Source organism: Aedes aegypti, chromosome 2, assembly GCF_002204515.2.
Source record: "Aedes aegypti strain LVP_AGWG chromosome 2, AaegL5.0 Primary Assembly, whole genome shotgun sequence".
Classification (NCBI taxonomy): domain Eukaryota; kingdom Metazoa; phylum Arthropoda; class Insecta; order Diptera; family Culicidae; genus Aedes; species Aedes aegypti.
Genome location: NC_035108.1, coordinates 208,680,810 through 208,696,500, shown reverse-complemented (window position 1 = coordinate 208,696,500; position 15,691 = coordinate 208,680,810).

Here is a 15,691-nt window from a genome sequence, read left to right as displayed (position 1 = left end):
GCTCTGGAAGCCCTTTGCCATTTTTAGAAGGAAAATCTTTGTTTTAATAAAACAATAGACTTTTTTAATTTTAAACTTATGGCTTTAAAAATCATTGTTCATAAAGTGATTATTATCATTCACCAATGATTCATTATCCAAAACTGATTTCACGGACGACATTCTTGGGCTCAGAGGGCTGGAATAATAGAATTCTTTCAATTGTCTGTACCACAATGGAAAATTTTAAAAATATGTAGGATTTTTTCAACAAACGGTTCGTTGAAACTCTGAAAGCATTCCAATAGGGCGATATTCAAAACTGAAAAGGCAATAGATGGCTCTTTTTTAGTGGTAGTAAAAACGAAATCCTGAAGCAAAGAAAGCTCTACGGAAGATGAACTAAACACAAAAAGTTATGTATTCACTTTACACTTGATTTCTAATCACTACTTTTTTGATCCTGTTTCCAAAATGCAAGTAATTTACGTTTTTCATTATTTTCTATACGTTTTGACAGTTCTCCGACTACCATTCTTCCATGCGCTTGTGTTTAAAATTTGAGAAATTTGAGAATCCAGCGTTGCGCGATCAGTGGGAGGAAATGAGGAATACAAACAACAGTGTCGTCGCTCGGCGGCCGGTGAAAGAAACTGAATGTTCGAAAGGTTGTTGCCTGTACTTTTTTCCGCTGGCGCCAACTGTTAGCGATTAAGAACGAAATAAACGATGCGAAGGATTACCGACATACAGCCGGAAACGTCAAAGGCAGCATCATGATTGATTTTGTTGGCGTGTTAATTTTTCTTTTACATTTTCGTCGAATGTAAAACCAGATTCCTCATTTTTAAACGATGTTCTATTTGCGAGGTGGTAAGTACAGCTTAGCATATGGGAATACAATAGGGCGATATTCAAAACTGAAAAGGCAATAGATGGCTCTTTTTCAGTGGTAGTAAAAACGAAATCCTGAAGCCAAGATAGCTCTACGGAAGATGAACTAAACACAAAGAGTTATCCACAGACAAACAGACGTAACACTTAGAACAAATTTCTTCAAAATCCATCGCCCAGTTTACATCATCATCATCTGGTGAGAATGTTGCACGAAAAGATGTTTCGTGCAACAAGACCAGCAGATGGCGGTAGTGTGAAACGTCAAACGCGAAGAAAAACGATGCGCGCGCCTCTGGTTGTGAGATTTGTAACATAGCGTATTTGAAATGATCGGTTAATGAGTGGTCGATGGAAATTTCGTCAGTGTTACGTCTGTTTGTCTGTGAGTTATCTATTCACTTTACCCTTGATTTCTAATCACTACTTTTTTGATCCAGTTTCCAAATTGCAAGTAATTTACGTTTTTCATTATTTTCCATATGTTTTGACAGCTCTCCGACTACCATTCTTCCATGCGCTTGTGTTGAAAGTTTGAGACATTTGAGAATCCAGCGTAGCGTGATCAGTGGGAGGAATACAAACAACAGTGTCGTCGCTCGGCGGCCGGTGACAGAAACTGAATGTTCGAAAGGTTGTTGCCTGTACTTTTTGCCGCTGGCGCCAACTGTTAGCAATTAAGAACGAAATAAACATTCACACTTAAACAGAGTATGCGAGTTCGGTAAATGAAATCACCGAAACGAATCGGTAATTCACGATATTACCGATGTATCGGTAATCAAGCAGTTTTTGACAGCGCGCCAAAAACAAAATTACCGAACTACGGTGAACTGTTGAATATCTGTCAAAAAAATTACCGAAAGATCTGTGAATCGTTAGTGCTACCGAAAACTGTAAAACATTTTACTGATGTTTAGGTAAACGGACTATAAGGTTACCGAATTCTGTAATTTGGCTGAATGACATGCTGCGCAGCATGAATTCGTATTGTGTATTTTTGTTTCCCCGTTGCAACGATTATCTGTAATGTATGGTTGATTATTATTCTCAGCATCCGATAGATTTTAGGGACACTTCGTTATGATTAAGGTGAGTAATATGAACTGATTTTTTTATCTATCTCTAACATCCAGGTATACGGGTTAATCCAATTGCAAAATATATGTAATGTTTAGTTTTTCGGTAGTTGTCAAACTTCCATTCGGCTGATTAGCCGTAAATCACGAATCATAATTAATTAAAACAAGTAAAAGAAATTATGATTTTTCTTAACCATCCTTTAGAATTTCAAAACACTGTGCTACTTAAAATTGCCGGACTCGACTTTTCAATGTTTTTTTTATCAAATTCATATTTTTCACTTGACATTCATGATTATGACTTTTTACATAATCTACATTCATAAAAGTTGACGAAATAATAATTTTTGGGTAAATTAAGGCCGGTGTCCGGGATTTGAAGCGTCCGGGCAATTCGAAACAACACGGTACATGGAACTTCTTATACCTCTACAATCTGGCTTTCATTCTTATTTTAAAGACAGAGAAACTGTGATAAATTTCATACTTTACCTAAAAGAAACCACGAAAAACAGCCATCAACAGAAGAATCTGATTTTCAGAGCTTGAGTGCCTGGTTTGTGTTTTTCAACATAGACAGTTGGGTGCGGCTTATTCTTCAAATGTTCTCAAAACCAAAAATTCGTATGACCATTAATCAAATAACATAAAAAGGCAAATCTCAAAGTTTTAGCCAAAAGATTAAGGTGATGCAAGTGACATGAAGGAGAATTTTCAAGTTATTTTATATGACCTTCAGTGAAGTCTTCATAACTTCGTTATTTTATAACCAATTTATTAGCTCTGTGCATAATCTTTTTAAATTTAATTTATGAAAAAATGTTTAACATCAAACTTGTCTTAAACAAAACTAGTCTTAGCTAAAAGTAGTTTTCTCCATCTTTTTCTCTTTTGACTAAAAATTATCATTATTTTATTGAATAATAAATAATAAATATTGAATAATGAATACTCAAATGATTCATTTTTTTATGCTTATGATGCTATCCAAAAACACGACTTTTTATTAAAAAAATCAAATTTCTTTAAATTCTTAGATTTGTTTCGCTGAAAAAAAAATGAATCTATTTATCTGAAGTTTATAAAGTATCTTGTTATTTCTAAGAGCTGAATAGTACATTTTTTTTTAATTTAAAAAATATGTTTGTTACCAAACTCATGAACATTTATTAATAAGACCTTTTCGAAGATATAACAAATGAGAAAAACCACATCCATCTTAGGTATTGTTGTTTAGCTGGTAAAAATTTGTAAAATTTGGTATTTTTCTTTGGCAAATCATGTTTTTGGGCTGTTGTTGTTAAATAACTAGGGTACCGGTGCCATTAGTGGACTACCTAAGCTATAAAAAATCATAACAAAATAACGAAAAGCCTTAACAGAGATCTTTTGGCGTCAACAGAAAGATTTCAACCTCTACTATATGGAAAAAATATAAAAAGAGTGATAAAATTATTTTTTGTGCACAAAACCGTTTGAGCCACTATTGGTACACGTGTTCCAGTAGTTGCACTAGTGCTCCAGTAGTAGACGTTCGGGAATTGTATAAGGAATTTTAAACAAAATGGTAAATATTTACATAGGTTTGACATTTTTCCCTCGGAACAGCAATTAATATCTTTCGAATGAAGCATAAATATCATCTCTAGGGCTTTTCTTTATTTTTATACATTCATTTTAAAAACTGCTTCCATCCGTTGATCCACTACTGGAACACGACGGCAACTACTGGTTCAAGGGAGCAAATTTTTAAAAGGAGAAAACTGCTTTTTCAGTTCTGACTTTTGTGCCATTTTCTTTTGCGCCTTTAAGTGTTGTATGTACAAATTAAAATAAAGCTTAACTTTTTTGTTTCTCAATATTTTTGCACCATTTTTTCACAAGATCTCAAAAAACTCTTTTAGTTTAAGAACCCGTGTCGGTATAATTTATGGGTGATATTATTTTGAAGATATTCCGATGATCCTGGGGGGACCGACATTCTCCATATAAATTTATCAAAAAAAAAAATGTACTACTCAATTCCTGGTAATTAGGCGCTATTCTGAAAAAAAAAAAACATACAAATCGGTTCATTATTGTTGGAGAAATTTGAAAATTACAATGAGTTTTTTTTTAGTTTTCAAGATCTATATTTGTCCAGCGTGGTACTAGATACATAAATGCTCAATACTCAAAGACGGTTGCACCAAACCCAAGAAACAATTATTGTTGGATGAGATGTTTCTTGAAATTGCATAATTAAACTATATGTTCATTTAAAATTGATTTGTTTGAGTCGAAACAATTGTTCAACTCCTGTTCACCCAGAAATGGAGAACCTATTCAACAACTGAGGTTTTAAAAGCGTGATATATAAACGTCTGTTCGATCGCATGCACTCAGATGTTCTACATTATAAACACCATGAAAAAACTACATACACTTTTATTAAACACTTAAAACCCTAAGCTGTATTTCAAAAGTCTAAAAGTGTCAGTTCAACGTTTCATAAACAATAGTGTAAGACATATCAATGTCTAATTGTTGAAGAGAAGTGGAAAAAAACATTAAACGTAATAATAAGCATAATACAACTTTAATTCCACGCTTTTTCCACCTTAGTACATACAAAACATGCCGAACAGAATCGTTCCGTGATTGTTATTCGCCTATGGTAAATATAGAGTTGAACAGACAGAATTGAATAAAGGTGATAATAAGGTTTCTTATACATTCAAATAAATTAACAAAGAGGAACAAAAACACAAATTAATTTTGAGCATTTTCATCACAGTGTTATGTTTATAATAACAGATCGTATTTTGGAGTCATCTGAAAAGCTATTATTTTTATTGATTATCACTAGACACATTTTTTTTTTCGACGAGGCTCGATCTCCGGATCCTTTAATTGGCAGCTGTCTACATCCACACTGTTCTATCCATGGTTGTAAGTTTCAGCAGTATTATAGGCGTACTTAAAGAATAGATATATAAACGGAACACTTTGCTGAATTACCGTTTTTTAAATGGTATAGAAACATTTTTATCACTGTTGTTTATTAGTGCTTATACAAAACCATCACCGCAACGTTGTTTCCCGTTTGATCATTTATAAACGTATATGTTTGCTATAAGCGCTACTAATGTTCAATAAAAATCGATTAATCACTTCTAAAACAAACTGGTAAAACTGACTTTCTGTTCATGGTGTCTGAATGTCAAACCAAAACAACAACAGTTCTGTCGATCTCTTTTTCCGCGTAAGTTTTTTTATGTTGTGAAAAATGGGTAAAGGTATGTATTATAATTCTAGGATTCATTCTAAACTTGAAGAATATAATATATTGCATGCTTTTACAGACTATTTCGTGGTGGTACAAACAATAGAGGCTGGTAAGCCAGTGTTGACAGTGGTCCCACACAAATGGGTGAATGGGAATACTCTCTTCTGCCCCCCAAGCAGGTTAATGAACTACGGAAGAATGCTGCATCGTTGCCCATGTCCTCCTCCATGTCCTTTTGGTAGAACTATCCATATTTACGAAATAACAGAGCGTGACACCATGAACATCAGTAGAACGAGATCAAGAATAAGTTTTGTTTCCATTGTTCTTGTAATGAATCTTATTTCAAATATAATTTAACAAGGCTTAATAAATAGTTTTACCAACTTTTGCGAAATTCATCGGTTCAACTTGTAATATTAAGTTGTTTTCTCATATTGCAAGTCATTTGCAAAAAAGCTTTAGTTACTCCATAGTTAAGCTGCTGCTATTAACGCATCTTTCATCAACATTGTTTGTTAATGGTTACAAAATGTTCCAAAGAAATGTTATTTCAAATTTCTATTTGGCATTATGTTTTTTGTTGCATTACACATTTGCACAAATATTGTTCAACATTATATAAACTATTTTTCCATTGCATGTTTGATTGTCTATAACAACTTCCAACATGGAAGAATCTGCTTTTGTTCAGCTTTTATTTCAGAAGCTGTTAGGCTACCATTATAATATTTTATTCAATTATTATAAAACTTCAATTCAATAAGTTATAAAAACAACAACAACTTGAAGAACAAAAGCGCATAGTTTAGTGAGTGAAACATTAAATCAATACTTTATTCAACACATAATCTTATTCAACTACTGGCGCTTTTGTTCAATGTTTATGCAATAGGCAAGTTTATTTATTGCATTGAATTGTTTCTTGGGAATTGCTTAACTTTTTTCACAACATACTCGAATTAATGTATCACTCCGAGGAGTGAACACTCGAATACGATAAAAAGTCTGTAGTCTGAGAAATTAACGTGGGTTATGGTTAACGCGTCGGTCCCCCAAGGAATGTTGGAATATCTCCGGAACCAGATGATCCATGATCAATTTCTATTTTATTTTATTTCCACCGTTTTTGACATGAAGTCACACAGACTGAATTACTGTAAATTGCTTGCGGTTCTCCAGATAACTTTGAATTATACGCTTTGCCACACCACGAATACTGTTCATTTCGAGCTTTTCCAAAAGAATTCTGTGATTAAGCGTATCAAACAACTTCTTGAGGTCCAAAAAGAGAGCACCAACGATTTTCTTGCTGTCAAGTTAATTTATTATATTATCAACTAATTCTGTGATAGCTGTTAACGTGCTGCAACCTTGTCTAAATCCATATTGTAGATTATAGAAAACATCATGCCTATGAAAGAAATCTAATATTCTAGCTACCAATAATTTCTCAAAGATTTTGTTGACAACAGACAAAGTTGATATTGGGCGATAGTTGCCAATATCAGCAGAATCGCCTGATTTGAATATTGGTATTACTTTGGCTACCTTGAGACAATTTGGGTATCTTCCAGTTTCAATCATTTTATCAAACATTGTTTGAAATATATGTGCAAATACATTACAATTATTTTTGATAATTTTTACTGGAATATTGTCAGGGCCGCATGCTTTGTTAGTTTTAAGATCATTGATAATCAAAAGGACTTCATTGAAAGATGCTGGACGCAAATAGATCGACTCTGAAACACGTCGAGCATTTATTGATGGAATGTTAGAACTTTTTTTGATATTAGTTGCCAGATTATGACCAATTGTAGAAAAATAATTATTGAACTCATTAGCTATTTCATGACTATCAGTTACTTTCCTTCCATCAAAAGATAATTCAATATTATTTTCATTCGGTTTGTTCCCTAAAATTTGTTTAAGATTTCTCCAAAATTTACTATGAGGCGTATTATTTAAAAGAGACTCGTAATATTGTTGTTTGCTACGCGTTTTCTCAGCATCTACTCTTTGGAGACATGCTGCAGCATTTCTTTTAAATGACTATCAGAAGGGTTTCTCTTAACTCGTTTTAGGTAATTATTTTTTATTTTGATTAGAGTCCATAAATCGAATGACATCCAGGAACAAAAAGAACTCTTGACAGTAGCATTTTTAGAGACTGTTCTTGAACATTCAGAGACTAACGTGTTGTATTTTCCAATAATATTTTCTAAACAATTATCTATGTTATCGAAATCGGCAATGTTGTTAAGGAAGGTATGAAATTCCGATTGAAGCTGACGCTGATTAACTACACGTTTTTTGAGCAGGACATTAGATTTTTCCAGTGGCAATTCCAAAGAGGAAATGATTATTGAGTATCACTAACCTCGTTTTCAATTGTATCGTTTTCAATCTTCCTACATCACCTAATTTACAAATTGAATGGTCTAAAATATTACTACTAATCGGTCTAGTGACATGGGTATTAGAACAAACAAAACCATAAGATTCTAGAAGTGTTTTATATCTAATCACAACATTATTTCTAGCACTGTTTACAGGTACATTCACATCCCCAACAATCATGCAGCAACGATTACAATTACACGAAGCTAAAATATTCTCTACTTTCTCATAAAGTTGGAAAAATCGTAGGATGGCGGAATTTATCTTCATCGATCCTCTCTTCTGTGGATAAAAGTGACAAGATGCAAATTTTCGCAAATCAAAAATTTCGTTTTTCCTAGCGCCGCTTGCTGGCTAAATCTTAAATTTCTTGGCTCAAATAATTATACACCTTGAGCTACCGAATAACGTTGTCAAAGTCACCATCTTTTTAAGTGGTCAAGGATACTGAGATATCCGTAAAATAAAAGCGCCGACTGGTGGCAAAATCTTGAAATTATTGGCTCAAATAATGATAGCCCTTGAGCTACTGAACAAATTTGCCAGAGGCGCCATATTTCTAAGTGGTCAGGATACTTAGATATCCGCAAAACAAAACTTCCATGCTCCCTAGCGCCACCTGATGACACATTTTGAATTGACTTCGAACAATGATATACCTTGAGATACTGAACAATTTTGCCGAAGACGCCATCTATCTAAGTGGTCAGGCTCACTAGCTGAAACTCTCATGCTCACTAGCGCCTGAATGATCGACCACCTCCCTAATAACTTTGCTGAAGACGGTTGTCTATATTTAATTAAGATCGCAAGATATTTCATGAAACCACGAAAAACCAAGGGTGTTGTACAAAGTACAACACGCGACTACTACCGAAATGCTTAAAAGCATGTAAACAGAGTCGGCTTAGTATTTGTGAAGTTATTATGAAACATTTTATTTTTAATTAAAGGAGAAAACATTGCGAGAAAACTACTTTTAACCAACTAGTATTGATTTTTAGAGAAGGATTCATAAGTATTGAAATTAATTTAAAAAATAACAAAGTCATAAAGACTTCATTAACTTAAAAATTCACCTTCAAATTCAAAGTTTGGCTTCGTTTTATAATCACCTTAAGATTGGTTTAGATACACTGAACGAAACTAAGGAGCCGTCTACAAATTATGTAACGCTTTAGCAAGAGGGGAGCGTTATTCAAATTATTAACCTAAGAAACGGAAAAAAAAATGCTGCAATGTGATTTCTATTTTTATTATTCTTCTAGTTTGTAGTAGTAACGACTAAGGATTCAAATTTCAAGGGATTCGATTTTGATTGATAAAGCGGGAGAAGGTGCTTTCACTTTTCAGAAACTATAGATAAATCCAAAATTTTCAGTTACTTTGTTTTGCGAAAAATGGCTACTACAATAAATTCTGTTTTGGGAAAATTTTTAGAGGAAAACTTCGTGTGTATTTTTCAGCAAACTTAAGTATACGGCTGGAAGCTGGAAGGATACGCTGGGCAGGGCATGTTGCAAGAATGCCGGACAACAACCCTGTAAAGATGGTGTTCGCTACGAATCCGGTCGGAACAAGAAGGCGTGGAGCGCAGCGAGCTAGGTGGATTGACCAGGTGCACCAGGACCTGGAGAGTGTGGGTCACAGTCGAGGATGGAGAGAAGCGGCCATGAACCGAGTGAATTGGCGAATTATTGTTGGCGAGGCTCTATCAAGATAATTGATGTAAAGCCAAATAATATAATATATAAGTTTACGGCTTATATAGAGTATGCCAGTCATAAAAGTATCACAGATTCACTTGTGGTATTTATTTCTTTTCACCAGCTATAGTTTTCCACTAAGGTCGAGCTTTTACCTAACCTTACTCTACGCTCTAAAAACTGCTCGCTTAAAGGCGGATATAAAACTTTTAATTCGCCTTGTATCACAGTTTGTGTTCAAAAGAGTCTGGGAAGAATTTGTAGAAATTGTATATGAAAAGTTATGGGGATCCTTTTCTTAAGGACTGTTCATTTTATAAAGTGGACACTTTGTGCATGCTGTATCTTTTTGATTTATCAATAAAATTTCAATCAGTTTCCTGTACATCGTTCGAGTAGTATTGTACAACGTTGTAATAATAAAATATTCTCCAAAATAATTATATTGCACACGAATATGGAACATCGTTTAGAACGGGCGATTTTTTGAGGTTGTCAAAATCAATGATTGTTAGACATTGACTAGAAAATTGGACAATCTATATTTTTTATTTGAAAAAAAAAAGGCTTGTTCTTCAAAAGCAACATTAATCAGAAGCTTAATGGAAAAAAATCAAGTTATTTTTGGAGCAACAATTTTACAGATATAATAAAATCATTTTCCCCGATATTTTTGAAAAAAAAAAATATTTTAAATTTGAAGGGAACTGATATGAGTAGAATTTTTTTTGGTTTAAAGTATTTCCTGACGGAAGTGGTAATATGGTTTTTATATTAAAAATAACTTGCGCCTTCATAGAGTTACTTAATTAGTCCCCACGTCATATTTAAAGAACAATAGAAAAACAATTGCTTTACAGCACAATTGCAATAATCAAAACTGGCGACACTGCTGTAACAAAATTGATTTTATTTTCCACATGTTATTTTCATAATATGTTATTCTGAGATTACTATTAGAAATATATGGAGAAAAACGTTTACGATTTGCTGTAGATCGATAAATATGCGTACATGATTTTAAAAGTATGAGACTTTTTAGTAAAACGACCATAAAAAGTAAAATTTATACTAAAGACTGCGGTTTAAACTAACGATTTAGCACTCGTTTATACAAATATAGTTTTTTTTAGTAATCTAAACTAGTTTTGAATACGCTTTTTACTTTTCTCTTTTGCTGGGAGTGAAAGGATGGTATATCAAAAAAATTTGGGCATATATGAATAAATCACTAATGTTATCTAATACAGTAATGACCCGATTTTGTCAGCCCCCGATTTTGTCAGCCCCCGATTTTGTCTACCCCCGATTTTGACAGCTTTTTGATCCGATTTTGTCAGCCTATTTTAAATTTGTCAAAAAATTGTTATTGTCATGTTTTACCACGTTTACATTAAAATTGATGGTGATGTTTGATGTCATCCACGCTTGGCTGTAGCCAGCGGGGGCGATGGCAACGCCTTTTATTAAGTGTTGAAAATCGATATTACCAATATAAGGGACGGGGGAGCCCCTGATATAAAAAACTGGCTACTACCATGTCCATTGTCCACTTAAAAGTCCATGTAACCATGTAACACGTCAAAATTTGAAAAACAGGAACAAAATAAAATGACCCGATTTTGTCAGGTTCCCCATTTTGTCAGCCTAAAATTCATCGAGGGGCTGACAAAATCGGGTCCTTACTGTATCAGTGAATGGTGGAATATAATTCATTTTTTTTAAAGCTACACCTTTAGTAGAATAGTTAGGATACAAACATACAATTTGTTCATTAAAATGAGGATTTTTGTTTTGCGAAATATAATGTTTAACTTTGGTAATAAGTTTTTCTCAAGAGTTTTTGGGTAAACTGTTTACCTCTTCAACCAAAAGCTTTTTCCAAGATCTTATATTTGTAGCATTGTAGAATAATAGTTGAACGATGCACAGAAATCCGATTACAATTTTATCAATAAATAATATATAGCATAAACAAAGTATCCACTTTATAAAATGAACAGTCCTTAGGTGACCCATCTCACCCATCCTTACTATACCTTTTTTTTTTATTAGTACCGGTACGATACTCGATCTGATATTATGTAGTTTTCAAGGCTTAACACGTGCAGGTTGTTTGGATGAACAATGATTTTGTAATGATTCTTGCAAAAATCAGAAATACTGATGAAAGACCTTGTAATTTGAACTTCTCTCAGTTTTTACACGTGTATTGCATAAAAAAATCATTTCTAAATAGAGTAAATTTGTTGACACGTACTTTCATCATACCTCCTCCGCAAATTCTTCTTTCTATGAATATATTTTAATCAAACATAATCCTAGCAATCTTTTCCCCCGAAGCACATTCTAGCACATTTTACTATTGCTACTATATACATGATAAATTCCATCTCGCCACGAAATCCAATTTGTATCAATCCATTTTCCCAGAAATGAGAAAATGATCCGTACCTGACTGCGATATGCTTCAGACAACCAATGAATCCATTTGGCTCCACACTTTCGTTATAGAGATTGATTGGTTTGAATACGTTTTTTATCCCATATCTGGCCGGATCAATTTTCTTTTCATTAAAACCACTCGAGTCGTTGGCAGAATAGCATATAAGATGAGCTACTGCCGGAAGAAACGAATTTCTTCAATTTTCTATCGCACTTCTCCAGGAGAAAAAAAATGAGTTGAAACTCGTTTGATCTCTTCCGGTGACGAGGAGGTTATTCTAAATTTTGGATAAGGATTTTGATATACCAAATGAATTTCGCAGCAACTTTGTCTCGATTTGAATGCAATTGACTGGAAATCATCGACACGTGTAGCTTCCCATGTAACGAGAAACGTGAAAAACCGGCATTCTAAAAAGTTAACTTCCCCAGCAAATATTTTATTTGCCACGCTTTCCGTATGTGCAGTGCAATATGTTGTGATTCCAGTTTTCCGCGATGAATTGACAATGCTGTGTAAACTTTGGCTTCGTGTAACCCCGATAAATGACTGATGATGTGAAAAATATTCATCCTGTGCCTGTGCATCATGGAAAAGCAAGACCATGCCCGTAAGGTGTATTTGGGAATGTTTTGAATAGCTACATGAAGCTGAAACCGTGCGTAAATGATTCATCATCGCGCATTTTACGCAAAATCATTCAAACTCAGGCAGATCACTACTGGAGATGATACCTACAGCTTTGGTGCGCACGGTGTGTCTGATACCGATTAAAAGAAAGGACTCTTCAATCAAACCATGATGATTGGTGTTTTGAATTAAGTCAAGAGTTCACCCCATTCAATCTAACGTGCTGATTTTTACCATGTAAGTTACGCCCCACAAATTGGTTAATTTGGACGCACAGAAGCAATTATGAAAATACGCGTAAAATCCGTTAGCTCTAATATAGGCGGTTTGATCTAAACGAGCTTGAAGTTTATATGAAGAAAAGGTGATTAGCCGAATGTATAGAAAAAATGGTCCAAGAAATATTTTTGTCATAGGGGGTGCTGTAATTGATGATTTTTTTTCACAAGTGACTTGACGATTTTTCAATCAATAGAGAAGATACTACAACACACTGGGACTCCTTTCTTAAAGAAACAATAAATTCTAACTAGAAAAAGTGATCTTTCAGACTGGACCAGGTAGCTACACAGAAAAATCATGATTAAAAAATATTAGAATATCGAACCATCTTCTTCATCTTCTTGGCATTAACGTCTACACTGGGACAGAGCCAGCGACTCAGCCTAGTACCGTAAAATCGGGTGTAATTGATCAGAAGGGTGAAATTGATCATCGTATCAAACGATTTTATTTTTGCGTAATGGAGCACAAATATCAATGTAAGCTGCAGTAAATGAACGTTGCTTGTCGTAACTATTGTTGAATTGTGTGTTGTGAAGTTTTTTGCGTTAAAGAATGTTTATTACTATGAAAATAATGTAAAATTTCAAAATCATGCACGGTGCAGTATTGACAAACACCTATGAACTTCTATTTATAAGCAAGATTTGAACATGATATAAACCTGAAAATTTGTGAGGATGCTTGAGATATATCCCTAAACCAGATTTCATCACCAAAACTCGTACCAATCAGCTCATATGGTTGAAATAATGGAATTTCTGTTAGATATCACTGAATTCCTTAGGAAATTGCATACATTTAGGCGTTTTCCACGTAATTCTTGAAATTTAACTCTTCGTTATTTATATAATTATTGCATTGTTAAGAATTTGACAAGCATATTCGGATTCAGGGAGCTCAAATTTATCATATAGAGTTGTTTTGAAAACTAACAATAATGACATTGACAAGTGATCAATTTCACCCCGAAATGAGATCCTCTGATTTTTTATTTTAGAGATATTTGTTAACACTAAAATGACATTTGTTAGAAAATTTCGGTACATAAGTCGATGAGGCTCACCTTCGTACTTGTTTTCCTGCATTTAGTTGTTTGGCATTGTTAACATTATAGAAAACAGACTTGAAAAACCGTGAAAAATGATCAATTTCACCCGAAATCACGTTATTCTTATGAGCACTTGCACAGTTATTAACTGAGAGCTTTTTTGCCAAAGTTGCTATTTTCGCATTCGTATATCGTGTGAAAGGGTACGATTATACTCTATGCCCATGGAAGTCAAGGAAACTTCCATTACGAAAAGATCCTGGACCGACCGGGAATCGAACCCAGACATCTTCAGCAAGGCTTTGCTTTGTAGCCGCGAACTCTAACCACTCGGCTAAGGAAGGCCGAACCATCAATTGATTGAATAATACCAAAGCATTCTCGAATAACCGAAAACACTTTTTGTTGTGTCACGCTAAACAATAATTTCGAATCTGGAAGAAGTATCTTTGGAGATATTTCCAAAACTGTATATCATTGTGGTTTGCTTTGCTTAAATATGAATTCAGTCGACTCTCCACATCTCGATATTGAAAGGACTATTGAGATATAGAGAGATCGAGACAAAGAACATTTCTATTATGAATAGGGAAGGTGTACCGGTATTCGCCATGTTCCAGTTATTCGCCACCCCGGATTATTTACCGATTTACGACATATATGATTGCCAATTGTTTAGTGTTCGCTAAATTGCTTTAAGATGCTTCGGAAACATTCTTGGAAACCGCAAAATTTTCTCAGAAAAAAATAGAAAAAAATCATTTTCCTTAAAATTGTTGCTCATTTGCACCTATTTTTCGCCATGGTGTTCCTGATTCGCCACCCTCCATAAGAAATCAACGTAGGTGGCGAATTCAGGAACCGAAATTGAAATCGTGGCGAATACTGGTGCAAGTGGTCCAGTATTCCTACCCCCGTTTTTAATACAAAAACAAAGTATCTGATTAGTTTTTATATTTTCTCTAGTAAGCTTGGATTGAAAGCTTTCGTTTAATGTATTGATAATAACCAAAGGTCGTTTGATTTATGTATAAACAATATTTTTCCTTAGGGTGGCCAAAACTGGTACACTTCCCCTACTAGATTGAAAACCGCTCCGTTTTTAGGAAAATAAAGAAAATAATAAACAAGCACACGTTATCTCTCGCTCCTAATTTGTTTCGAATCACCAAAATCTGGTCTAGTAACCTTCGGTATTTGTGAAATCGACATACGAAAAGAAAATTGGGAACAGAAAATCAACAGGAGCACATCGAGATAAGATGGATATCGAGATATGGAGAGGGAAATTGTATGTAGAATGAAGGGACCGAAGAAATCATCGACATAGGGAGAAATACTGAGATGTGCGGAGAAGTGACTGTATGTATATCCTACATTTCTGAAATACCGTAATTCGGGGTGTAGTTGATCAATGGGGAGTAGGGTTGGGCAAATTTGTCCAGAACATCGATGTTACTGAATCGATTCACATTTGAACTGCCGAATCGATTCACCGATTTAATCGAATCCTTTGAATCGGTGTTTCCGAATCGATTCGACTCGGATGAAAATTGAAATTTATGAAGCTTGAAATGAGACCAAATGCATTTGCATTCGATTTCAACATCTTTCAATCAAAAGTGTCGAAAATCTATCGAACAGATTTACTTCTTCAAGATTAGTATAAAACATGGTTTCTTTTCCATAAACTCATTAAGAAATGTTTAACGATTTCTACAAAATTAATCGAATCAAAGAATCGAATGAAGAAAATCGATTCACCCGATTTTAGATGTTCCAAACATCGATTCAAAAAATCGATTAATCGGAAAGCAAACATAGATTTTCGGAACATCGATTCAAAATCGCCCAACGATAGTGGGGAGAAGTGATTAATTCACGTACCCACATGTATAAACTGTCAAGAGAGCTATGATTCGATTTCAATTAGCACAATTTATGTGGCGT